The sequence below is a fragment of the Schistocerca gregaria genome, chromosome 3 (assembly GCF_023897955.1).
Source record: "Schistocerca gregaria isolate iqSchGreg1 chromosome 3, iqSchGreg1.2, whole genome shotgun sequence".
Classification (NCBI taxonomy): Eukaryota; Metazoa; Arthropoda; class Insecta; order Orthoptera; family Acrididae; genus Schistocerca; species Schistocerca gregaria.
Window position 1 is genome coordinate 9,861,081 of NC_064922.1, and position 27,996 is coordinate 9,889,076.

Genomic DNA, 27,996 nt, shown 5'->3' on the forward strand with positions numbered 1-27,996 from the left:
GCAATATCGGTGTTTCATAAACACTCTGATAGTTCACAGATTACAGAATGCCTCGAGATGTGCATCGGAAACTACTACTTTTCTTCCAGGTAACGATCAAAGCGTAGACTGTTTGAGTCATTACTCCCATGGAGGAAAGTGTGCATGGTGACTGTTGTATTCAATCCGGATGCATTTTCTGTGTTTCATCAACACTCTGATAGTCCACAGATGACAGAATGCCTCCAGATGTGCATCGGAAACTACTACAGGACTTATAGGGAACGATCAAAGCGTAGACTGTTTGAGACATTACTAACATGGAAGAAAGTGCGCATGGTGACTGTGTCTATTCATTCCCGATGCATTTTGTGTGTTTCATCATCACTCTGATAGTCCACAGTTTACAGAATGCCTTCAGATGTGCATCGGAAACTACTGCTGGTCTGCCAGGGAACATCAAATCGTAGACTCTTTCAGACATTACTCCCATGGAGGAAAGTTCGCATGGTGACTGTTGTATTCAATCCCGAGGCAATTTCTGTGTTTCATCAACACTTTGAAGGTCCACAGATTACAGATTGTCTCCAGATGTGATTCGGAAGCTACTACTGGTCTTCCAGGGAACGTCCAAAGCGTAGACTGTTTGAGATATTACTCCCATGGAGGAAAGCGCGCATGGTGACTGTTGTATTCAATCCCGATGCAATTTCTGTGTTTCATCAACACTCTGATAGTCCACAGATTACAGATTGCCTCCAGATGTGCATCGGAAACTACTACTGGATTTCTAGGGTACGATCAAAGCGTAGACTGTTTGACACATTACTAACATGGAGGAAGTGCGAAAGGTTATTACTGTATTCAATCCCGATGCAATTTCTGTGTTTCATCAACACTTTGAAGGTCCATAGATTAAGAATGCCTCCAGATGAGCATCGGAAACTACTACTGGTCTTCCAGGGAATGATCAAAGCGTAGACTGTTTCGGACATTACTCCAAAGGTGGAAAGTGTGCATGGTTACTGTTGTATGCAATCCCAAGGAAATATCTGTGTTTCATCAACAATTTGATGGTCCACAGATTACAGAATGCCTCCAGATGTGCATCGGTAACTACTACTGGTCTTCCAGGGAACGATCAAAGCGTAGACTCTTTGAGACATTCCTCCCATAGAGGAAAGTGCGCATGGTGACTGTTGTATTCAACCCGATGCAATTTATGTGTTTCATCAACACCCTGATAGTCCACAGATTACAGAATGCCTCCAGATGTGCATCGGTAACTACTACTGGTCTTCCAGGGAACAATCAAAGCGACGACTGTTTGAGACATTACTGCTATAGAGGAAAGTGCGCATGGTGACTGTTGTATTCAATCCCGATGCAATTTCTGTGTTTCATCAACACTGTGATAGTCCACACATTACAGAATGCCGCCAGATGTGCATCGGAATCTACTACTGGTCTTCCTGGGAACGATCAAATAGTAGACTGTTTGAGAATTACTCCCATGGAGGAAAGTACGCATGGTAACTGTTGTATTCAATCCCGATGCAATATCTGTGTTTCATAAACACTCTGATAGTTCACAGATTACAGAATGCCTCGAGATGTGCATCGGAAACTACTACTTTTCTTCCAGGTAACGATCAAAGCGTAGACAGTTTGAGTCATTACTCCCATGGAGGAAAGTGTGCATGGTGACTGTTGTATTCAATCCCGATGCATTTTCTGTGTTTCATCAACACTCTGATAGTCCACAGATTACAGAATGCCTCCAGATGTGCATCGGAAACTACTACAGGACTTCTAGGGAACGATCAAAGCGTAGACTGTTTGAGACATTACTAACATGGAGGAAAGTGCGCATGGTGACTGTGTCTATTCATTCCCGATGCATTTTGTGTGTTTCATCATCACTCTGATAGTCCACAGTTTACAGAATGCCTTCAGATGTGCATCGGAAACTACTGCTGGTCTGCCAGGGAACATCAAATCGTAGACTCTTTCAGACATTACTCCCATGGAGGAAAGTTCGCATGGTGACTGTTGTATTCAATCCCGAGGCAATTTCTGTGTTTCATCAACACTTTGAAGGTCCACAGATTACAGAATGCCTCCAGATGTCCATCGGAAACTACTACTGGTCTTCCAGGGAACGATCAAAGCTTAGCCAATTTGAGAATTACTCCCATGGAGGAAAGTGCGGATGGTGACTGTTGTATTCACTCCCGATGCAATTTCTGTGTTTCGTCAACAGTCTCATAGTCCACAGATTACAGAATGCCTCCAGATGTGCATCGGAAACTACTACTGGACTTCTAGGGAACGATCAAAGCGTAGACTGTTTGAGACATTACTAAAATGGAGGAAAGGGCGGATGGTGACTGTTGTATTCAATCCCGATCCAATTTCTGTGTTTCATCATCACTTTGAAGGTCCACAGATTACAGAATGCCTCCAGATGTGCATCGGAAACTACTACTGGTCTTCCAGGACACGATCAAGTCGTAGAGTGTTTGAGACATTGCTCCCATGGAGGAAAGTGCGCATGGTGACTGTTGTATTCAATCACGATGCAATTTCTGTGTTTCATCAACACTACGATAGTCCACAGATTACAGAATGCCTCCAGATGTGCATCGGTAACTACTACTGGTCTTCAAGGGAACGATCAAAGCGTAGACTCTTTGGGACATTCCTCCCATAGAGGAAAGTGCGCATGGTGACTGTTGTATTCAAACCCGATGCAATATCTGTGTTTCATAAACTCTCTGATAGTCCAAAGACTACAGAATGCCTCCAGATGTGCATCGGTAACTACTACTGGTCTTCCAGGGAACGATCAAAGCGTAGACTCTTTGAGACATTCCTCCCATAGAGGAAAGTGCGCATGGTGACTGTTGTATTCAATCCCGATGCAATTTATGTGTTTCATCAACACTCTGACAGTCTACAGATTACAGAATGCCTCCAGATGTGCATCGGAAACTACTACTGGTCTTCCAGGTAACGATCAAAGAGAAATCTCTTTGAGACATTACTCCCATGGAGGAAAGTGCTCATGGTGACTGTTGTATTCATTCCCGATGCATTTTCTGTGTTTCATCAACACTCCGATAGTCCACAGATTACAGATTGTCTCCAGATGTGCATCGGAAACTACTACTGGTCTTCCTGGGAACGATCAAAGCGTAGACTGTTTCAGACATTACTCCCATGGAGGAAAGTGCGCATGGTGACTATTGTATTCAATCCCGAAATAATTTCTGTGTTTCATCAACAATTTGAAGGTACACAGATTACAGAATGCCTCCAGATGTCCATCGGAAACTATTACTGGTCTTCCAGGGAACGATCAAAGCTTAGCCAATTTGAGAATTACTCCTACGGAGGAAAGTGCGGATGGTGACTGTTGTATTCACTCCCGATGCAATTTCTGTGTTTCGTCAACAGTCTGATAGTCCACAGATTACAGAATGCCTCCAGATGTGCATCGGAATCTACGTCTGGTCTTCCAGTAAACGATCAAAGCTTAGACTGTTTGAGCCATTACTCCCATTCAGGAAAGTGCGCATGGTGACTGTTGTGTTCAATCCCGATTCAATTTCTGTGTTTCATCAACACTTTGAAGGTCCACAGATTACAGAATGCCTCCAGATGTGCATCGGAAACTACTACTGGTCTTCCAGGAAACGATCAAGTCGTAGACTGTTTGAGACATTGCTCCCATGGAGGAAAGTGCGCATGGTGACTGTTGTATTCAATCCCGATGCAATTTCTGTGTTTCATCAACACTACGATAGTCCACAGATTACAGAATGCCTCCAGATGTGCATCGGTAACTACTACTGGTCTTCCAGGGAACGATCAAAGCGACGACTGTTTGAGACATTACTCCTATAGAGGAAAGTGCGCATGGTGACTGTTGTATTCAATCCCGATGCAATTTCTGTGTTTCATCAACACTCTGATAGTCCACAGATAACAGAATGCCTCCAGATATGCATCGGAAATTACTACTGGTCTTCCAGGAAACGATCAAGGCGTAGAATGTTTGAGACATTGCACCCATGGAGGGAAGTGGGCATGGTAACTGTTGTATTCAATCCCGATGCAATTTCTGTGTTTCATCAACACTGTGATAGTCCACAGATTACAGACTGTCTCCAGATGTGCATCGGAAACTACTACTGGTCTTCCAGGTAACGATCAAAGCGTAAACTCTTTGAGACATTACTCCCATTGTGGAAAGTGCGCATGGTGACTGTTGTATTTATTCCCGATGCATTTTCTGTGTTTCATCAACACTCTGATAGTCCACAGATTACAGATTGTCTCCAGTTGTGCATCGGAAACTACTACTGGTCTTCCTGGGAACGATGAAAGCGTAGACTCTTTGAGACATTACTCCCATAGAGGAAAGTGCGCATGGTGACAGTTGTATTCAATCCCGAGGCAATTTCTGTGTTCCATCAACGCTTTGAGGGTCCACAGATTACAGATTGTCTCCAGATGTGCATCGGAAGCTACTACTGGTCTTCCTGGGAACGAACAAAACGTAGACTGTTTGAGAATTACTCCCATGGAGGAAAGTGCGCATGGTAACTGTTGTATTCAATCCCGATGCAATTTCTGTGTTTCAACAACACTCTGATAGTACACAGATAACAGAATGCCTCCAGATGTGGATCGGAAATTACTACTGGTCATCCAGGGATCGTCCAAAGCGTAGACTGTTTGAGACATTACTCCCATGGAGGAAAGTGCGCATGGTAACTGTTGTATTCAATCCCGATACAATTTCTGTGTTTCATCAACACTCTGACAGTCTACAGATTACAGAATGCCTCCAGATGTACATCGGAAACTACTACTGGTCTTCCAGGTAACGATGAAAGAGAAAACTCTTTGAGACATTTCTCCCATGGAGGTAAGTGCGCATGGTGACTGTTGTATTCATTCCCGATGAATTTTCTGTGTTTCATCAACACTCCGATAGTCCACAGATTACAGATTGTCTCCAGATGTGCATCGGAAACTACTACTGGTCTTCCTGGGAACGATCAAAGCGTAGACTGTTTCAGACATTACTCCCATGGAGAACAGTGCGCATGGTGACTATTGTATTCAATCCCGAGATAATTTCTGTGTTTCATCAACAATTTGAAGGTCCACAGATTACAGAATGCCTCCAGATGTCCATCGGAAACTACTACTGGTCTTCCAGGGAACGATCAAAGCATAGCCAATTTGAGAATTACTCCCATGGAGGAAAGTGCGGATGGTGACTGTTGTATTCACTCCCGATGCAATTTCTGTGTTTCGTCAACAGTCTGATAGTCCACAGATTACAGAATGCCTCCAGATGTGCATCGGAATCTACTACTGGACTTCTAGGGAACGATCAAAGCGTAGACTGTTTGAGACATTACTAAAATGGAAGAAAGGGCGGATGGTGACTGTTGTATTCAATCCCGATCCAATTTCTGTGTTTCATCAACACTTTGAAGGTCCACAGATTACTGAATGCCTCCAGATGTGCATCGGAAACTACTACTGGTCTTCCAGGAAACGATCAAGCCGTAGACTGTTTGAGACATTGCTCGCATGGAGGAAAGTTCGCATGGTGACTGTTGTATTCAATCCCGATGCAATTTCTGTGTTTCATCAACACTGTGATAGTCCACACATTACAGAATGCCGCCAGATGTGCATCGGAATCTACTACTGGTCTTCCTGGGAACGATCAAATAGTAGACTGTTTGAGTCATTACTCCCATGGAGGAAAGTGTGCATGGTGACTGTTGTATTCAATCCGGATGCATTTTCTGTGTTTCATCAACACTCTGATAGTCCACAGATGACAGAATGCCTCCAGATGTGCATCGGAAACTACTACAGGACTTATAGGGAACGATCAAAGCGTAGACTGTTTGAGACATTACTAACATGGAGGAAAGTGCGCATGGTGACTGTGTCTATTCATTCCCGATGCATTTTGTGTGTTTCATCATCACTCTGATAGTCCACAGTTTACAGAATGCCTTCAGATGTGCATCGGAAACTACTGCTGGTCTGCCAGGGAACATCAAATCGTAGACTCTTTCAGACATTACTCCCATGGAGGAAAGTTCGCATGGTGACTGTTGTATTCAATCCCGAGGCAATTTCTGTGTTTCATCAACACTTTGAAGGTCCACAGATTACAGATTGTCTCCAGATGTGATTCGGAAGCTACTACTGGTCTTCCAGGGAACGTCCAAAGCGTAGACTGTTTGAGATATTACTCCCATGGAGGAAAGCGCGCATGGTGACTGTTGTATTCAATCCCGATGCAATTTCTGTGTTTCATCAACACTCTGATAGTCCACAGATTACAGATTGCCTCCAGATGTGCATCGGAAACTACTACTGGATTTCTAGGGTACGATCAAAGCGTAGAATGTTTGACACATTACTAACATGGAGGAAGTGCGAAAGGTTATTACTGTATTCAATCCCGATGCAATTTCTGTGTTTCATCAACACTTTGAAGGTCCATAGATTAAGAATGCCTCCAGATGAGCATCGGAAACTACTACTGGTCTTCCAGGGAATGATCAAATCGTAGACTGTTTCGGACATTACTCCAAAGGTGGAAAGTGTGCATGGTTACTGTTGTATGCAATCCCAAGGAAATATCTGTGTTTCATCAACAATTTGATGGTCCACAGATTACAGAATGCCTCCAGATGTGCATCGGTAACTACTACTGGTCTTCCAGGGAACGATCAAAGCGTAGACTCTTTGAGACATTCCTCCCATAGAGGAAAGTGCGCATGGTGACTGTTGTATTCAAACCCGATGCAATTTATGTGTTTCATCAACACCCTGATAGTCCACAGATTACAGAATGCCTCCAGATGTGCATCGGTAACTACTACTGGTCTTCCAGGGAACAATCAAAGCGACGACTGTTTGAGACATTACTGCTATAGAGGAAAGTGCGCATGGTGACTGTTGTATTCAATCCCGATGCAATTTCTGTGTTTCATCAACACTGTGATAGTCCACACATTACAGAATGCCGCCAGATGTGCATCGGAATCTACTACTGGTCTTCCTGGGAACGATCAAATAGTAGACTGTTTGAGAATTACTCCCATGGAGGAAAGTACGCATGGTAACTGTTGTATTCAATCCCGATGCAATATCTGTGTTTCATAAACACTCTGATAGTTCACAGATTACAGAATGCCTCGAGATGTGCATCGGAAACTACTACTTTTCTTCCAGGTAACGATCAAAGCGTAGACTGTTTGAGTCATTACTCCCATGGAGGAAAGTGTGCATGGTGACTGTTGTATTCAATCCCGATGCATTTTCTGTGTTTCATCAACACTCTGATAGTCCACAGATTACAGAATGCCTCCAGATGTGCATCGGAAACTACTACAGGACTTCTAGGGAACGATCAAAGCGTAGACTGTTTGAGACATTACTAACATGGAGGAAAGTGCGCATGGTGACTGTGTCTATTCATTCCCGATGCATTTTGTGTGTTTCATCATCACTCTGATAGTCCACAGTTTACAGAATGCCTTCAGATGTGCATCGGAAACTACTGCTGGTCTGCCAGGGAACATCAAATCGTAGACTCTTTCAGACATTACTCCCATGGAGGAAAGTTCGCATGGTGACTGTTGTATTCAATCCCGAGGCAATTTCTGTGTTTCATCAACACTTTGAAGGTCCACAGATTACAGAATGCCTCCAGATGTCCATCGGAAACTACTACTGGTCTTCCAGGGAACGATCAAAGCTTAGCCAATTTGAGAATTACTCCCATGGAGGAAAGTGCGGATGGTGACTGTTGTATTCACTCCCGATGCAATTTCTGTGTTTCGTCAACAGTCTCATAGTCCACAGATTACAGAATGCCTCCAGATGTGCATCGGAAACTACTACTGGACTTCTAGGGAACGATCAAAGCGTAGACTGTTTGAGACATTACTAAAATGGAGGAAAGGGCGGATGGTGACTGTTGTATTCAATCCCGATCCAATTTCTGTGTTTCATCATCACTTTGAAGGTCCACAGATTACAGAATGCCTCCAGATGTGCATCGGAAACTACTACTGGTCTTCCAGGACACGATCAAGTCGTAGAGTGTTTGAGACATTGCTCCCATGGAGGAAAGTGCGCATGGTGACTGTTGTATTCAATCACGATGCAATTTCTGTGTTTCATCAACACTACGATAGTCCACAGATTACAGAATGCCTCCAGATGTGCATCGGTAACTACTACTGGTCTTCAAGGGAACGATCAAAGCGTAGACTCTTTGGGACATTCCTCCCATAGAGGAAAGTGCGCATGGTGACTGTTGTTTTCAAACCCGATGCAATATCTGTGTTTCATAAACTCTCTGATAGTCCAAAGACTACAGAATGCCTCCAGATGTGCATCGGTAACTACTACTGGTCTTCTAGGGAACGATCAAAGCGTAGACTCTTTGAGACATTCCTCCCATAGAGGAAAGTGCGCATGGTGACTGTTGTATTCAATCCCGATGCAATTTCTGTGTTTCATCAACACTGTGATAGTCCACACATTACAGAATGCCGCCAGATGTGCATCGGAATCTACTACTGGTCTTCCTGGGAACGATCAAATAGTAGACTGTTTGAGAATTACTCCCATGGAGGAAAGTACGCATGGTAACTGTTGTATTCAATCCCGATGCAATATCTGTGTTTCATAAACACTCTGATAGTTCACAGATTACAGAATGCCTCGAGATGTGCATCGGAAACTACTACTTTTCTTCCAGGTAACGATCAAAGCGTAGACTGTTTGAGTCATTACTCCCATGGAGGAAAGTGTGCATGGTGACTGTTGTATTTATTCCCGATGCATTTTGTGTGTTTCATCATCACTCTGATAGTCCACAGTTTACAGAATGCCTTCAGATGTGCATCGGAAACTACTGCTGGTCTGCCAGGGAACATCAAATCGTAGACTCTTTCAGACATTACTCCCATGGAGGAAAGTTCGCATGGTGACTGTTGTATTCAATCCCGAGGCAATTTCTGTGTTTCATCAACACTTTGAAGGTCCACAGATTACAGAATGCCTCCAGATGTCCATCGGAAACTACTACTGGTCTTCCAGGGAACGATCAAAGCTTAGCCAATTTGAGAATTACTCCCATGGAGGAAAGTGCGGATGGTGACTGTTGTATTCACTCCCGATGCAATTTCTGTGTTTCGTCAACAGTCTCATAGTCCACAGATTACAGAATGCCTCCAGATGTGCATCGGAAACTACTACTGGACTTCTAGGGAACGATCAAAGCGTAGACTGTTTGAGACATTACTAAAATGGAGGAAAGGGCGGATGGTGACTGTTGTATTCAATCCCGATCCAATTTCTGTGTTTCATCATCACTTTGAAGGTCCACAGATTACAGAATGCCTCCAGATGTGCATCGGAAACTACTACTGGTCTTCCAGGACACGATCAAGTCGTAGAGTGTTTGAGACATTGCTCCCATGGAGGAAAGTGCGCATGGTGACTGTTGTATTCAATCACGATGCAATTTCTGTGTTTCATCAACACTACGATAGTCCACAGATTACAGAATGCCTCCAGATGTGCATCGGTAACTACTACTGGTCTTCAAGGGAACGATCAAAGCGTAGACTCTTTGGGACATTCCTCCCATAGAGGAAAGTGCGCATGGTGACTGTTGTTTTCAAACCCGATGCAATATCTGTGTTTCATAAACTCTCTGATAGTCCAAAGACTACAGAATGCCTCCAGATGTGCATCGGTAACTACTACTGGTCTTCTAGGGAACGATCAAAGCGTAGACTCTTTGAGACATTCCTCCCATAGAGGAAAGTGCGCATGGTGACTGTTGTATTCAATCCCGATGCAATTTCTGTGTTTCATCAACACTGTGATAGTCCACACATTACAGAATGCCGCCAGATGTGCATCGGAATCTACTACTGGTCTTCCTGGGAACGATCAAATAGTAGACTGTTTGAGAATTACTCCCATGGAGGAAAGTACGCATGGTAACTGTTGTATTCAATCCCGATGCAATATCTGTGTTTCATAAACACTCTGATAGTTCACAGATTACAGAATGCCTCGAGATGTGCATCGGAAACTACTACTTTTCTTCCAGGTAACGATCAAAGCGTAGACTGTTTGAGTCATTACTCCCATGGAGGAAAGTGTGCATGGTGACTGTTGTATTCAATCCCGATGCATTTTCTGTGTTTTATCAACACTCTGATAGTCCACAGATTACAGAATGCCTCCAGATGTGCATCGGAAACTACTACAGGACTTCTAGGGAACGATCAAAGCGTAGACTGTTTGAGACATTACTAACATGGAGGAAAGTGCGCATGGTGACTGTGTCTATTCATTCCCGATGCATTTTGTGTGTTTCATCATCACTCTGATAGTCCACAGTTTACAGAATGCCTTCAGATGTGCATCGGAAACTACTGCTGGTCTGCCAGGGAACATCAAATCGTAGACTCTTTCAGACATTACTCCCATGGAGGAAAGTTCGCATGGTGACTGTTGTATTCAATCCCGAGGCAATTTCTGTGTTTCATCAACACTTTGAAGGTCCACAGATTACAGAATGCCTCCAGATGTCCATCGGAAACTACTACTGGTCTTCCAGGGAACGATCAAAGCTTAGCCAATTTGAGAATTACTCCCATGGAGGAAAGTGCGGATGGTGACTGTTGTATTCACTCCCGATGCAGTTTCTGTGTTTCGTCAACAGTCTCATAGTCCACAGATTACAGAATGCCTCCAGATGTGCATCGGAAACTACTACTGGACTTCTAGGGAACGATCAAAGCGTAGACTGTTTGAGACATTACTAAAATGGAGGAAAGGGCGGATGGTGACTGTTGTATTCAATCCCGATCCAATTTCTGTGTTTCATCATCACTTTGAAGGTCCACAGATTACAGAATGCCTCCAGATGTGCATCGGAAACTACTACTGGTCTTCCAGGACACGATCAAGTCGTAGACTGTTTGAGACATTGCTCCCATGGAGGAAAGTGCGCATGGTGACTGTTGTATTCAATCACGATGCAATTTCTGTGTTTCATCAACACTACGATAGTCCACAGATTACAGAATGCCTCCAGATGTGCATCGGTAACTACTACTGGTCTTCAAGGGAACGATCAAAGCGTAGACTCTTTGGGACATTCCTCCCATAGAGGAAAGTGCGCATGGTGACTGTTGTATTCAAACCCGATGCAATATCTGTGTTTCATAAACTCTCTGATAGTCCAAAGACTACAGAATGCCTCCAGATGTGCATCGGTAACTACTACTGGTCTTCCAGGGAACGATCAAAGCGACGACTGTTTGAGACATTACTCCTATAGAGGAAAGTGCGCATGGTGACTGTTGTATTCAATCTCGATGCAATTTCTGTGTTTCATCAACACTGTGATAGTCCACACATTACAGAATGCCGCCCGATGAGCATCGGAATCTACTACTGGTCTTCCTGGGAACGATCAAATAGTAGACTGTTTGAGAATTACTCCCATGGAGGAAAGTACGCATGGTAACTGTTGTATTCAATCCCGATGCCATATCTGTGTTTCATAAACACTCTGATAGTTCACAGATTACAGAATGCCTCGAGATGTGCATCGGAAACTACTACTTTTCTTCCAGGTAACGATCAAAGCGTAGACTGTTTGAGTCATTACTCCCATGGAGGAAAGTGTGCATGGTGACTGTTGTATTCAATCCCGATGCATTTTCTGTGTTTCATCAACACTCTGATAGTCCACAGATTACAGAATGCCTCCAGATGTGCATCGGAAACTACTACAGGACTTCTAGGGAAAGAACAAAGCGTAGACTGTTTGAGACATTACTAACATGGAGGAAACTGCGCATGGTAACTGTTGTATTCAATCCCGATGAAATTTCTGTGTTTCAACAATACTCTGATAGTCCACAGATAACAGAATGCCTCCAGATGTGCATCGGAATTTACTACTGGTCTTCCAGGGAACGTCCAAAGCGTAGACTGTTTGAGAATTACTCCCACGGAGGAAAGTGCGCATGGTGACTGTTGTATTCAATTTCGATGCAATTTCTGTGTTTCATCAACACTCTGATAGTCCACAGATTACAGAATGACTCCATATGTGCATCGGAAACTACTACTGGTCTTCCAGGTAACGATCAAAGCGTAAACGCTTTGAGACATTACTCCCACGGAGGAAAGTGCGCAAGGTGACTGTTGTATTCATTCCCGATGCATTTTCTGTGTTTCATCAACACTCCGATAGTCCACAGATTACAGATTGTCCCCAGATGTGCATTATAAGCTACTACTGGTCTTCCTGGGACCGGTCAAAGCGTAGACTGTTTCAGACATTACTCCCATGGAGGAAAGTGCGCATGGTGACTGTTGTATTCAATCCCAAGGCAATTTCTGTGTTTCATCAAAACTTTGAAGTTCCTTCAGATTACAGAATGCCTCCATATGTGCATCGGAAACTACTACTGGTCTTCCAGGGAATGATGAAAGCGTACACTGTTAGAGACATTACTCCCATGGAGGAAAGTGCGCATGGTGACTGTTGTACTCAATCCCGATGCAGTTTCTGTGTTTCATCAATACTCTGATAGTCCACAGATTACAGAATGCCTCAAGATGTCCATCGGAAGCTACTACTGGACTTCTAGGGAACGATCAAAGCGTAGACTGTTTGAGAATTACTCCCATTGAGGAAAGTGCGGATGGTGACTGTTGTATTCAATCCTAATGCAATTTCTGTGTTTCATCAAAAGTCTGATAGTCCACAGATTACAGAATGGCTCCATATGTGCATCGGAAGCTACTACTGGACTTCTAGGGAACGATCAAAGCGTAGACTGTTTGAGACATTACTAACATGGAGGAAAGTGCGGATGGTGACTATTGTATTCAATCCCGATGCAATTTCTGTGTTTCATCAACACTTTGAAGGTCCACAGATTACAGAATGCCTCCAGATGTGCATCGGAAACTACTACAGGACTTCTAGGGAACGATCAAAGCGTAGACTGTTTGAGACATTACTAACATGGAGGAAAGTGCGCATGGTGACTGTGTCTATTCATTCCCGATGCATTTTGTGTGTTTCATCATCACTCTGATAGTCCACAGTTTACAGAATGCCTTCAGATGTGCATCGGAAACTACTGCTGGTCTGCCAGGGAACATCAAATCGTAGACTCTTTCAGACATTACTCCCATGGAGGAAAGTTCGCATGGTGACTGTTGTATTCAATCCCGAGGCAATTTCTGTGTTTCATCAACACTTTGAAGGTCCACAGATTACAGAATGCCTCCAGATGTCCATCGGAAACTACTACTGGTCTTCCAGGGAACGATCAAAGCTTAGCCAATTTGAGAATTACTCCCATGGAGGAAAGTGCGGATGGTGACTGTTGTATTCACTCCCGATGCAGTTTCTGTGTTTCGTCAACAGTCTCATAGTCCACAGATTACAGAATGCCTCCAGATGTGCATCGGAAACTACTACTGGACTTCTAGGGAACGATCAAAGCGTAGACTGTTTGAGACATTACTAAAATGGAGGAAAGGGCGGATGGTGACTGTTGTATTCAATCCCGATCCAATTTCTGTGTTTCATCATCACTTTGAAGGTCCACAGATTACAGAATGCCTCCAGATGTGCATCGGAAACTACTACTGGTCTTCCAGGACACGATCAAGTCGTAGACTGTTTGAGACATTGCTCCCATGGAGGAAAGTGCGCATGGTGACTGTTGTATTCAATCACGATGCAATTTCTGTGTTTCATCAACACTACGATAGTCCACAGATTACAGAATGCCTCCAGATGTGCATCGGTAACTACTACTGGTCTTCAAGGGAACGATCAAAGCGTAGACTCTTTGGGACATTCCTCCCATAGAGGAAAGTGCGCATGGTGACTGTTGTATTCAAACCCGATGCAATATCTGTGTTTCATAAACTCTCTGATAGTCCAAAGACTACAGAATGCCTCCAGATGTGCATCGGTAACTACTACTGGTCTTCCAGGGAACGATCAAAGCGACGACTGTTTGAGACATTACTCCTATAGAGGAAAGTGCGCATGGTGACTGTTGTATTCAATCTCGATGCAATTTCTGTGTTTCATCAACACTGTGATAGTCCACACATTACAGAATGCCGCCCGATGAGCATCGGAATCTACTACTGGTCTTCCTGGGAACGATCAAATAGTAGACTGTTTGAGAATTACTCCCATGGAGGAAAGTACGCATGGTAACTGTTGTATTCAATCCCGATGCCATATCTGTGTTTCATAAACACTCTGATAGTTCACAGATTACAGAATGCCTCGAGATGTGCATCGGAAACTACTACTTTTCTTCCAGGTAACGATCAAAGCGTAGACTGTTTGAGTCATTACTCCCATGGAGGAAAGTGTGCATGGTGACTGTTGTATTCAATCCCGATGCATTTTCTGTGTTTCATCAACACTCTGATAGTCCACAGATTACAGAATGCCTCCAGATGTGCATCGGAAACTACTACAGGACTTCTAGGGAAAGAACAAAGCGTAGACTGTTTGAGACATTACTAACATGGAGGAAACTGCGCATGGTAACTGTTGTATTCAATCCCGATGAAATTTCTGTGTTTCAACAATACTCTGATAGTCCACAGATAACAGAATGCCTCCAGATGTGCATCGGAATTTACTACTGGTCTTCCAGGGAACGTCCAAAGCGTAGACTGTTTGAGAATTACTCCCACGGAGGAAAGTGCGCATGGTGACTGTTGTATTCAATTTCGATGCAATTTCTGTGTTTCATCAACACTCTGATAGTCCACAGATTACAGAATGACTCCATATGTGCATCGGAAACTACTACTGGTCTTCCAGGTAACGATCAAAGCGTAAACGCTTTGAGACATTACTCCCACGGAGGAAAGTGCGCAAGGTGACTGTTGTATTCATTCCCGATGCATTTTCTGTGTTTCATCAACACTCCGATAGTCCACAGATTACAGATTGTCCCCAGATGTGCATTATAAGCTACTACTGGTCTTCCTGGGACCGGTCAAAGCGTAGACTGTTTCAGACATTACTCCCATGGAGGAAAGTGCGCATGGTGACTGTTGTATTCAATCCCAAGGCAATTTCTGTGTTTCATCAAAACTTTGAAGTTCCTTCAGATTACAGAATGCCTCCATATGTGCATCGGAAACTACTACTGGTCTTCCAGGGAATGATGAAAGCGTACACTGTTAGAGACATTACTCCCATGGAGGAAAGTGCGCATGGTGACTGTTGTACTCAATCCCGATGCAGTTTCTGTGTTTCATCAATACTCTGATAGTCCACAGATTACAGAATGCCTCAAGATGTCCATCGGAAGCTACTACTGGACTTCTAGGGAACGATCAAAGCGTAGACTGTTTGAGAATTACTCCCATTGAGGAAAGTGCGGATGGTGACTGTTGTATTCAATCCTAATGCAATTTCTGTGTTTCATCAAAAGTCTGATAGTCCACAGATTACAGAATGGCTCCATATGTGCATCGGAAGCTACTACTGGACTTCTAGGGAACGATCAAAGCGTAGACTGTTTGAGACATTACTAACATGGAGGAAAGTGCGGATGGTGACTATTGTATTCAATCCCGATGCAATTTCTGTGTTTCATCAACACTTTGAAGGTCCACAGATTACAGAATGGGTCCAGATGTGCATCGGAAACAACTACTGGTCTTCCAGGAAACGATCAAGTTGTAGACTGTTAGAGACATTGCTCAAATGGAGGTAAGTGCGCATGGCGACTGTTGTATTCAACCCCGATGCAATTCCTGTGTTTCATCAACACTGTGATATTCCACAGATTACAGAATGCCTCCAGATGTGCATCGGAAACTACGTCTGCTCTTCCAGGGAACGAGCAAAGCGTAGACTGTTTGAGACATTAATCCCATTCAGGAAAGTGCGCATGGTGACTGTTGTATTCGATCCCGATGGAATTTCTGTGTTTCATCAACACTCAGATAGTCCACAGATTACCGAATGCCTACAGATGTGCATCGGAAACTAATACTGGCCTTCCAGGACACGATCAAAGCGTAGACTGTTTGAGTCATTACTCGCATGGAGGAAAGTTCGCATGGTGACTGTTGTATTCAATCCCGATGCATTTTCTGTGTTTCATCAACACTCTGATAGTCCACAGATTACAGAATGCCTCCAGATGTGCATCAGAAACTACCACTGGTCTTCCAGGGAACGATCAAAGCGTAGACTTATTGAGACATTACTCCCATGGAGTAAAGTGCACATGGTGACTGTTGTTTTCAATCCCGATGCAATTTCTGTGTTTCATCATCACTCTGATAGTCCACAGATTACAGAATGCCTACAGATGTGCATCGGAAACTACTGCTGGTCTTCCAGGGAACGATCAAATCGTAGACTCTTTCAGACATTACTCCCATGGAGGAAAGTGCGTATGGTGACTGTTGTATTCAATCCCGAGGCAATTTCTGTGTTTCATGAAAACCTTGAATGTCCACAGATTACAGATTGTGTCCAGATGTGCATCGGAAGCTACTACTGGTCTTCCTGGGAACGATCAAAACGTAGACTGTTTGAGAATTACTCCCATGGAGGAAAGTGCGCATGGTAACTGTTGTATTCAATCCCGATGCAATTTCTGTGTTTCAACAACACTCTGATAGTCCACAGATAACAGAATGCCTCCAGATGTGCATCGGAAATTACTACTGGTCTTCCAGGGATCGTCCGAAGCGTAGACTGTTTGGGACATTACTCCCATGGAGGAAAGTGAGCATGGTGACTGTTGTATTCAATCCCGATGCAATTTCTGTGTTTCATCAACACTTTGAAGGTCCACAGATTACAGAATGGGTCCAGATGTGCATCGGAAACTACTACTGGTCTTCCAGGAAACGATCAAGTTGTAGACTGTTTGAGACATTGCTCAAATGGAGGAAAGTGCGCATGGCGACTGTTGTATTCAACCCCGATGCAAGTCCTGTGTTTCATCAACACTGTGATATTCCACAGATTACAGAATGCCTCCAGATGTGCATCGGAAACTACGTCTGCTCTTCCAGGGAACGAGCAAAGCGTAGACTGTTTGAGACATTTCTCCCATTCAGGAAAGTGCGCATGGTGACTGTTGTATTCGATCCCGATGGAATTTCTGTGTTTCATCAACACTCAGATAGTCCACAGATTACCGAATGCCTCCAGATGTGCATCGGAAACTAATACTGGCCTTCCAGGGAACGATCAAAGCGTAGACTGTTTGAGTCATTACTCCCATTGAGGAAAGTTCGCATGGTGACTGTTGTATTCAATCCCGATGCATTTTCTGTGTTTCATCAACACTCTGATAGTCCACAGATTACAGAATGCCTCCAGATGTGCATCAGAAACTACCACTGGTCTTCCAGGGAACGATCAAAGCGTAGACTTATTGAGACATTACTCCCATGGAGTAAAGTGCACATGGTGACTGTTGTTTTCAATCCCGATGCAATTTCTGTGTTTCATCATCACTCTGATAGTCCACAGATTACAGAATGCCTACAGATGTGCATCGGAAACTACTGCTGGTCTTCCAGGGAACGATCAAATCGTAGACTCTTTCAGACATTACTCCCATGGAGGAAAGTGCGTATGGTGACTGTTGTATTCAATCCCGAGGCAATTTCTGTGTTTCATGAAAACCTTGAATGTCCACAGATTACAGATTGTGTCCAGATGTGCATCGGAAGCTACTACTGGTCTTCCTGGGAACGATCAAAACGTAGACTGTTTGAGAATTACTCCCATGGAGGAAAGTGCGCATGGTAACTGTTGTATTCAATCCCGATGCAATTTCTGTGTTTCAACAACACTCTGATAGTCCACAGATAACAGAATGCCTCCAGATGTGCATCGGAAATTACTACTGGTCTTCCAGGGATCGTCCGAAGCGTAGACTGTTTGGGACATTACTCCCATGGAGGAAAGTGAGCATGGTGACTGTTGTATTCAATCCCGATGCAATTTCTGTGTTTCATCAATACTTTGAAGGTCCACAGATTACAGAATGGGTCCAGATGTGCATCGGAAACTACTACTGGTCTTCCAGGAAACGATCAAGTTGTAGACTGTTTGAGACATTGCTCAAATGGAGGAAAGTGCGCATGGCGACTGTTGTATTCAACCCCGATGCAAGTCCTGTGTTTCATCAACACTGTGATATTCCACAGATTACAGAATGCCTCCAGATGTGCATCGGAAACTACGTCTGCTCTTCCAGGGAACGAGCAAAGCGTAGACTGTTTGAGACATTTCTCCCATTCAGGAAAGTGCGCATGGTGACTGTTGTATTCGATCCCGATGGAATTTCTGTGTTTCATCAACACTCAGATAGTCCACAGATTACCGAATGCCTCCAGATGTGCATCGGAAATTAATACTGGCCTTCCAGGGAACGATCAAAGCGTAGACTGTTTGAGTCATTACTCCCATGGAGGAAAGTTCGCATGGTGACTGTTGTATTCAATCCCGATGCATTTTCTGTGTTTCATCAACACTCTGATAGTCCACAGATTACAGAATGCCTCCAGATGTGCATCAGAAACTACCACTGGTCTTCCAGGGAACGATCAAAGCGTAGACTTATTGAGACATTACTCCCATGGAGTAAAGTGCACATGGTGACTGTTGTTTTCAATCCCGATGCAATTTCTGTGTTTCATCATCACTCTGATAGTCCACAGATTACAGAATGCCTACAGATGTGCATCGGAAACTACTGCTGGTCTTCCAGGGAACGATCAAATCGTAGACTCTTTCAGACATTACTCCCATGGAGGAAAGTGCGTATGGTGACTGTTGTATTCAATCCCGAGGCAATTTCTGTGTTTCATGAAAACCTTGAATGTCCACAGATTACAGATTGTGTCCAGATGTGCATCGGAAGCTACTACTGGTCTTCCTGGGAACGATCAAAACGTAGACTGTTTGAGAATTACTCCCATGGAGGAAAGTGCGCATGGTAACTGTTGTATTCAATCCCGATGCAATTTCTGTGTTTCATCATCACTCTGATAGTCCACAGATTACAGAATGCCTCCAGATGTGCATCGGAAACTACTACTGGTCTTCCCGGTACCGATAAAAGCGAAAACTCTTTGAGACATTACTCCCATGGAGGAAAGTGCGCATGGTGACTGTTGTATTCATTCCCGATGCATTATCTGTGTTTCATCAACACTCCGATAGTCCACAGATTACAGATTGTCCCCAGATGTGCATTATAAGCTACTACTGGTCTTCCTGGGACCGATCAAAGCGTAGACTGTTTCAGACATTACTCCCATGGAGGAAATTGCGCATGGTGACTGTTGTATTCAATCCCGAGGCAATTTCTGTGTTTCATCAAAACTTTGAAGTTCCTTCAGATTACAGAATGCCTCCATATGTGCATCGGAAACTACTACTGGTCTTCCAGGGAATGATGAAAGCGTACACTGTTAGAGACATTACTCCCATGGAGGAAAGTGCGCATGGTGACTGTTGTACTCAATCCCGATGCAGTTTCTGTGTTTCATCAATACTCTGATAGTCCACAGATTACAGAATGCCTCAAGATGTCCATCGGAAGCTACTACTGGACTTCTAGGGAACGATCAAAGCGTAGACTCTTTGAGAATTACTCCCATTGAGGAAAGTGCGGATGGTGACTGTTGTATTCAATACCGATGCAATTTCTGTGTTTCATCAAAAGTCTGATAGTCCACAGATTACAGAATGGCTCCATATGTGCATCGGAAGCTACTACTGGACTTCTAGGGAACGATCAAAGCGTAGACTGTTTGGGACATTACTAACATGGAGGAAAGTGCGGATGGTGACTATTGTATTCAATCCCGATGCAATTTCTGTGTTTCATCAACACTTTGAAGGTCCACAGATTACAGAATGGGTCCAGATGTGCATCGGAAACTACTACTGGTCTTCCAGGAAACGATCAAGTTGTAGACTGTTTGAGACATTGCTCAAATGGAGGAAAGTGCGCATGGCGACTGTTGTATTCAACCCCGATGCAATTCCTGTGTTTCATCAACACTGTGATATTCCACAGATTACAGAATGCCTCCAGATGTGCATCGGAAACTACGTCTGCTCTTCCAGGGAACGAGCAAAGCGTAGACTGTTTGAGACATTACTCCCATTCAGGAAAGTGCGCATGGTGACTGTTGTATTCGATCCCGATGGAATTTCTGTGTTTCATCAACACTCAGATAGTCCACAGATTACCGAATGCCTCCAGATGTGCATCGGAAACTAATACTGGCCTTCCAGGGAACGATCAAAGCGTAGACTGTTTGAGTCATTACTCCCATGGAGGAAAGTTCGCATGGTGACTGTTGTATTCAATCCCGATGCATTTTCTGTGTTTCATCAACACTCTGATAGTCCACAGATTACAGAATGCCTACAGATGTGCATCGGAAACTACTGCTGGTCTTCCAGGGAACGATCAAATCGTAGACTCTTTCAGACATTACTCCCATGGAGGAAAGTGCGTATGGTGACTGTTGTATTCAATCCCGAGGCAATTTCTGTGTTTCATGAAAACCTTGAATGTCCACAGATTACAGATTGTGTCCAGATGTGCATCGGAAGCTACTACTGGTCTTCCTGGGAACGATCAAAACGTAGACTGTTTGAGAATTACTCCCATGGAGGAAAGTGCGCATGGTAACTGTTGTATTCAATCCCGATGCAATTTCTGTGTTTCAACAACACTCTGATAGTCCACAGATAACAGAATGCCTCCAGATGTGCATCGGAAATTACTACTGGTCTTCCAGGGATCGTCCGAAGCGTAGACTGTTTGGGACATTACTCCCATGGAGGAAAGTGAGCATGGTGACTGTTGTATTCAATCCCGATGCAATTTCTGTGTTTCATCAACAGTCTGACAGTCCACAGATTACAGAATGCCTCCAGATGTGCATCGGAAACTACTACTGGTCTTCCAGGTAACGATCAAGGCGAAAACTCTTTGAGACATTACTCCCATGGAGAAAAGTGCGCATGGTGACTGTTGTATTCATTCCCAATGCATTTTCTGTGTTTCATCAACACTCTGATAGCCCACAGATTACAGATTGTCTCCAGATGTGCATCGGAAACTACTACTGGTCTTCCTGGGAACGATCAAAAAGTAGAGTGTTTCAGACATTACTCCCATGGAGGAAAGTGCGCATGGTGACTGTTGTAGTCAATCCCGAGATAATTTCTGTGTTTCATCAACAATTTGAAGGTCCACAGATTACAGAATGCCTCCAGATGTCCATCGGAAACTACTACTGGTCTTCCAGGGAACGATCAAAGCGTAGCATGTTTGAGAATTACTCCTATGGAGGATAGTGCGGATGGTGACTGTTGTATTCACTCCCGATGCAATTTCTGTGTTTCGTCAACAGTCTGATAGTCCACAGATTGCAGAATGCCTCCAGATGTGCATCGGTAGCTACTACTTTTCTTCAAGGGAACGATCAAAGCGTAGACTCTTTGAGACATTACTCCCATAGAGGAAAGTGCGCATGGTGACAGTTGTATTCAATCCCGAGGCAATTTCTGTGTTTCATCAACACCTTGAAGGTCCACAGATTACAGATTGTCTCCAGATGTGCATCGGAAAGTACTACTGGTCTTCCAGGGAACGATCAAAGCGTCGACTGTTTGAGACATTACTCCTATAGAGGAATAGCGCATGGTGAGTGTTGTATTCAATCCCGATGCAATTTCTGCGTTTCATCAACACTCTGATAGTCCACAGATTACAGAATGGATCCAGATGTGCATCGGAATCTACTACTGGTCTTCCTGCGAACGATCAAAGTGTAAACTCTTTGAGACATTACTCCCACGAAGGAAAGTGCGCATGGTGACTGTTGTATTCATTCCCCATGCATTTTCTGTGTTTCGTCAACACTTTGATAGTCCACAGATTACAGACTGCCTCCAGATGTGCATCGGAAACTACTAGTGGTCTTCCTGGGAACGATCAGAGCGTAGACTGTTTGAGACATTACTCCCATAGAGGAAAGTGTACATGGTGACTGTTGTATTCAATCACGATGCAATTTCTGTGTTTCATCAACACTCTGATAGTCCACAGATTACAGAATGACACCAGATGTGCATCGGAAACTACTACTTGTCTTCCAGGGAACAATCAAATCGTGGACTGTTTGAGACATTACTCCCATGGAGGAAAGTGCGCATGGTGACTGTTGTATTCAATCCCGCGGCAATTTCAGTGTTTCATCAACACTTTGAAGGTCCACAGATTACAGAATACCTCCAGATGTGCATCGGAAATTACTACTGGTCTTCCAGGGATCGTCCAATGCGTAGACTGTTTGAGACATTACTCCCATGGAGGAAAGTGCGCATGGTGACTATTGTAATCAATCCCGAGATAATTTCTGTGTTTCATCAACAATTTGAAGGTCCACAGATTACAGAATGCCTCCAGATGTGCATCGGAAACTACTACTGGTCTTCCAGGTAACGATCAAAGAGAAAACTCTTTGAGACATTACTCCCATGGAGGAAAGTGCGCATGGTGACTGTTGTATTCATTCCCGATGCATTTTCTGTGTTTCATCAACACTCCGATAGTCCACAGATTACTGATTGTCTCCAGATGTGCATCGGAATCTACTACTGGTCTTCCTTTGAACGATCAAAGAGTAGACTGTTTCAGACATTACTCCCATGGAGGAAAGTGCGCATGGTGACTATTGTAATCAATCCCGAGATAATTTCTGTGTTTCATCAACAATTTGAAGGTCCACAGATTACAGAATGCCTCCAGATGTGCATCGGAAACTACTACTGTACTTCTAGGGAACGATCAAAGCGTAGACTGTTTGAGACATTACTAACATGGAGGAAAGGGCGGATGGTGACTGTTGTATTCAATCCCGATTCAATTTCTGTGTTTCATCAACACTTTGAAGGTCCACAGATTACAGAATGCCTCCAGATGTGCATCGGAAACTACTACTGGTCTTCCAGGAAACGATAAAGGCGTAGACTGTTTGAGACATTGCTCCCATGGAGGAAAGTGCGCATGGTGACTGTTGTATTCAATCCCGATGCAATTTCTGTGTTTCATCAACACTACGATAGTCCACAGATTACAGAATGCCTCCAGATGTGCATCGGTAACTACTACTGGTCTTCCAGGGAACGATCAAAGCGTAGACTCTTTGAGACATTCCTCCCATAGAGGAAAGTGCGCATGGTGACTGTTGTATTCAATCCCGATGCAATTTCTGTGTTTCATCAACACTGTGATAGTCCACACATTACAGAATGCCGCCAGATATGCATCGGAATCTACTACTGGTCTTCCTGGGAACGATCAAATAGTAGACTGTTTGAGAATTACTCCGATGGAGGAAAGTACGCATGGTAACTGTTGTATTCAATCCCGATGCAATATCTGTGTTTCATCAACACTCTGATAGATCACAGATTACAGAATGCCTCGAGATGTGCATCGGAAACTACTACTTTTCATCCAGGTAACCATCAAAGCGTAGACTGTTTAAGAATTACTCCCATATAGGAAAGTACGCATGGTAACTGTTGTATTCAATCCAGATGCAATTTCTGTGTTTCATCAACACTCTGATAGTCCACAGATTACAGAATGCCTCCAGATGTGCATCGGAAACTACTACTGGTCTTCCCGGTACCGATAAAAGCGAGAACTCTTTGAGACATTACTCCCATGGAGGAAAGTGCGCATGGTGACTGTTGTATTCATTCCCGATGCATTTTCTGTGTTTCATCAACACTCCGATAGTCCACAGATTACAGATTGTCCCCAGATGTGCATTATAAGCTACTACTGGTCTTCCTGGGACCGATCAAAGCGTAGACTGTTTCAGACATTACTCCCATGGAGGAAAGTGCGCATGGTGACTGTTGTATTCAATCCCGAGGCAATTTCTGTGTTTCATCAAAACTTTGAAGTTCCTTCAGATTACAGAATGCCTCCATATGTGCAACGGAAACTACTACTGGTCTTCCAGGGAATGATGAAAGCGTACACTGTTAGAGACATTACTCCCATGGAGGAAAGTGCGCATGGTGACTGTTGTACTCAATCCCGATGCAGTTTCTGTGTTTCATCAATACTCTGATAGTCCACAGATTACAGAATGCCTCAAGATGTCCATCGGAAGCTACTACTGGACTTCTAGGGAACGATCAAAGCGTAGACTGTTTGAGAATTACTCCCATTGAGGAAAGTGCGGATGGTGACTGTTGTATTCAATACCGATGCAATTTCTGTGTTTCATCAAAAGTCTGATAGTCCACAGATTACAGAATGGCTCCATATGTGCATCGGAAGCTACTACTGGACTTCTAGGGAACGATCAAAGCGTAGACTGTTTGAGACATTACTAACATGGAGGAAAGTGCGGATGGTGACTATTGTATTCAATCCCGATGCAATTTCTGTGTTTCATCAACACTTTGAAGGTCCACAGATTACAGAATGCCTCCAGATGTGCATCGGAAACTACTACTGGTCTTCCAGGTAACGATCAAAGAGAAAACTCTTTGAGACATTACTCCCATGGAGGAAAGTGCGCATGGTGACTGTTGTATTCATTCCCGATGCATTTTCTGTGTTTCATCAACACTCCGATAGTCCACAGATTACTGATTGTCTCCAGATGTGCATCGGAATCTACTACTGGTCTTCCTTTGAACGATCAAAGAGTAGACTGTTTCAGACATTACTCCCATGGAGGAAAGTGCGCATGGTGACTATTGTAATCAATCCCGAGATAATTTCTGTGTTTCATCAACAATTTGAAGGTCCACAGATTACAGAATGCCTCCAGATGTGCATCGGAAACTACTACTGTACTTCTAGGGAACGATCAAAGCGTAGACTGTTTGAGACATTACTAACATGGAGGAAAGGGCGGATGGTGACTGTTGTATTCAATCCCGATTCAATTTCTGTGTTTCATCAACACTTTGAAGGTCCACAGATTACAGAATGCCTCCAGATGTGCATCGGAAACTACTACTGGTCTTCCAGGAAACGATAAAGGCGTAGACTGTTTGAGACATTGCTCCCATGGAGGAAAGTGCGCATGGTGACTGTTGTATTCAATCCCGATGCAATTTCTGTGTTTCATCAACACTACGATAGTCCACAGATTACAGAATGCCTCCAGATGTGCATCGGTAACTACTACTGGTCTTCCAGGGAACGATCAAAGCGTAGACTCTTTGAGACATTCCTCCCATAGAGGAAAGTGCGCATGGTGACTGTTGTATTCAATCCCGATGCAATTTCTGTGTTTCATCAACACTGTGATAGTCCACACATTACAGAATGCCGCCAGATATGCATCGGAATCTACTACTGGTCTTCCTGGGAACGATCAAATAGTAGACTGTTTGAGAATTACTCCGATGGAGGAAAGTACGCATGGTAACTGTTGTATTCAATCCCGATGCAATATCTGTGTTTCATCAACACTCTGATAGATCACAGATTACAGAATGCCTCGAGATGTGCATCGGAAACTACTACTTTTCATCCAGGTAACGATCAAAGCGTAGACTGTTTAAGAATTACTCCCATATAGGAAAGTACGCATGGTAACTGTTGTATTCAATCCAGATGCAATTTCTGTGTTTCATCAACACTCTGATAGTCCACAGATTACAGAATGCCTCCAGATGTGCATCGGAAACTACTACTGGTCTTCCCGGTACCGATAAAAGCGAGAACTCTTTGAGACATTACTCCCATGGAGGAAAGTGCGCATGGTGACTGTTGTATTCATTCCCGATGCATTTTCTGTGTTTCATCAACACTCCGATAGTCCACAGATTACAGATTGTCCCCAGATGTGCATTATAAGCTACTACTGGTCTTCCTGGGACCGATCAAAGCGTAGACTGTTTCAGACATTACTCCCATGGAGGAAAGTGCGCATGGTGACTGTTGTATTCAATCCCGAGGCAATTTCTGTGTTTCATCAAAACTTTGAAGTTCCTTCAGATTACAGAATGCCTCCATATGTGCATCGGAAACTACTACTGGTCTTCCAGGGAATGATGAAAGCGTACACTGTTAGAGACATTACTCCCATGGAGGAAAGTGCGCATGGTGACTGTTGTACTCAATCCCGATGCAGTTTCTGTGTTTCATCAATACTCTGATAGTCCACAGATTACAGAATGCCTCAAGATGTCCATCGGAAGCTACTACTGGACTTCTAGGGAACGATCAAAGCGTAGACTGTTTGAGAATTACTCCCATTGAGGAAAGTGCGGATGGTGACTGTTGTATTCAATACCGATGCAATTTCTGTGTTTCATCAAAAGTCTGATAGTCCACAGATTACAGAATGGCTCCATATGTGCATCGGAAGCTACTACTGGACTTCTAGGGAACGATCAAAGCGTAGACTGTTTGAGACATTACTAACATGGAGGAAAGTGCGGATGGTGACTATTGTATTCAATCCCGATGCAATTTCTGTGTTTCATCAACACTTTGAAGGTCCACAGATTACAGAATGCCTCCAGATGTGCATCGGAAACTACTACTGGTCTTCCAGGTAACGATCAAAGAGAAAACTCTTTGAGACATTACTCCCATGGAGGAAAGTGCGCATGGTGACTGTTGTATTCATTCCCGATGCATTTTCTGTGTTTCATCAACACTCCGATAGTCCACAGATTACTGATTGTCTCCAGATGTGCATCGGAATCTACTACTGGTCTTCCTTTGAACGATCAAAGAGTAGACTGTTTCAGACATTACTCCCATGGAGGAAAGTGCGCATGGTGACTATTGTAATCAATCCCGAGATAATTTCTGTGTTTCATCAACAATTTGAAGGTCCACAGATTACAGAATGCCTCCAGATGTGCATCGGAAACTACTACTGTACTTCTAGGGAACGATCAAAGCGTAGACTGTTTGAGACATTACTAACATGGAGGAAAGGGCGGATGGTGACTGTTGTATTCAATCCCGATTCAATTTCTGTGTTTCATCAACACTTTGAAGGTCCACAGATTACAGAATGCCTCCAGATGTGCATCGGAAACTACTACTGGTCTTCCAGGAAACGATAAAGGCGTAGACTGTTTGAGACATTGCTCCCATGGAGGAAAGTGCGCATGGTGACTGTTGTATTCAATCCCGATGCAATTTCTGTGTTTCATCAACACTACGATAGTCCACAGATTACAGAATGCCTCCAGATGTGCATCGGTAACTACTACTGGTCTTCCAGGGAACGATCAAAGCGTAGACTCTTTGAGACATTCCTCCCATAGAGGAAAGTGCGCATGGTGACTGTTGTATTCAATCCCGATGCAATTTCTGTGTTTCATCAACACTGTGATAGTCCACACATTACAGAATGCCGCCAGATATGCATCGGAATCTACTACTGGTCTTCCTGGGAACGATCAAATAGTAGACTGTTTGAGAATTACTCCGATGGAGGAAAGTACGCATGGTAACTGTTGTATTCAATCCCGATGCAATATCTGTGTTTCATCAACACTCTGATAGATCACAGATTACAGAATGCCTCGAGATGTGCATCGGAAACTACTACTTTTCATCCAGGTAACGATCAAAGCGTAGACTGTTTAAGAATTACTCCCACGGAGGAAAGTGCGCATGGTGACTGTTGTATTCAATTTCGATGCAATTTCTGTGTTTCATCAACACTCTGATAGTCCACAGATTACAGAATGACTCCATATGTGCATCGGAAACTACTACTGGTCTTCCCGGTACCGATAAAAGCGAGAACTCTTTGAGACATTACTCCCATGGAGGAAAGTGCGCATGGTGACTGTTG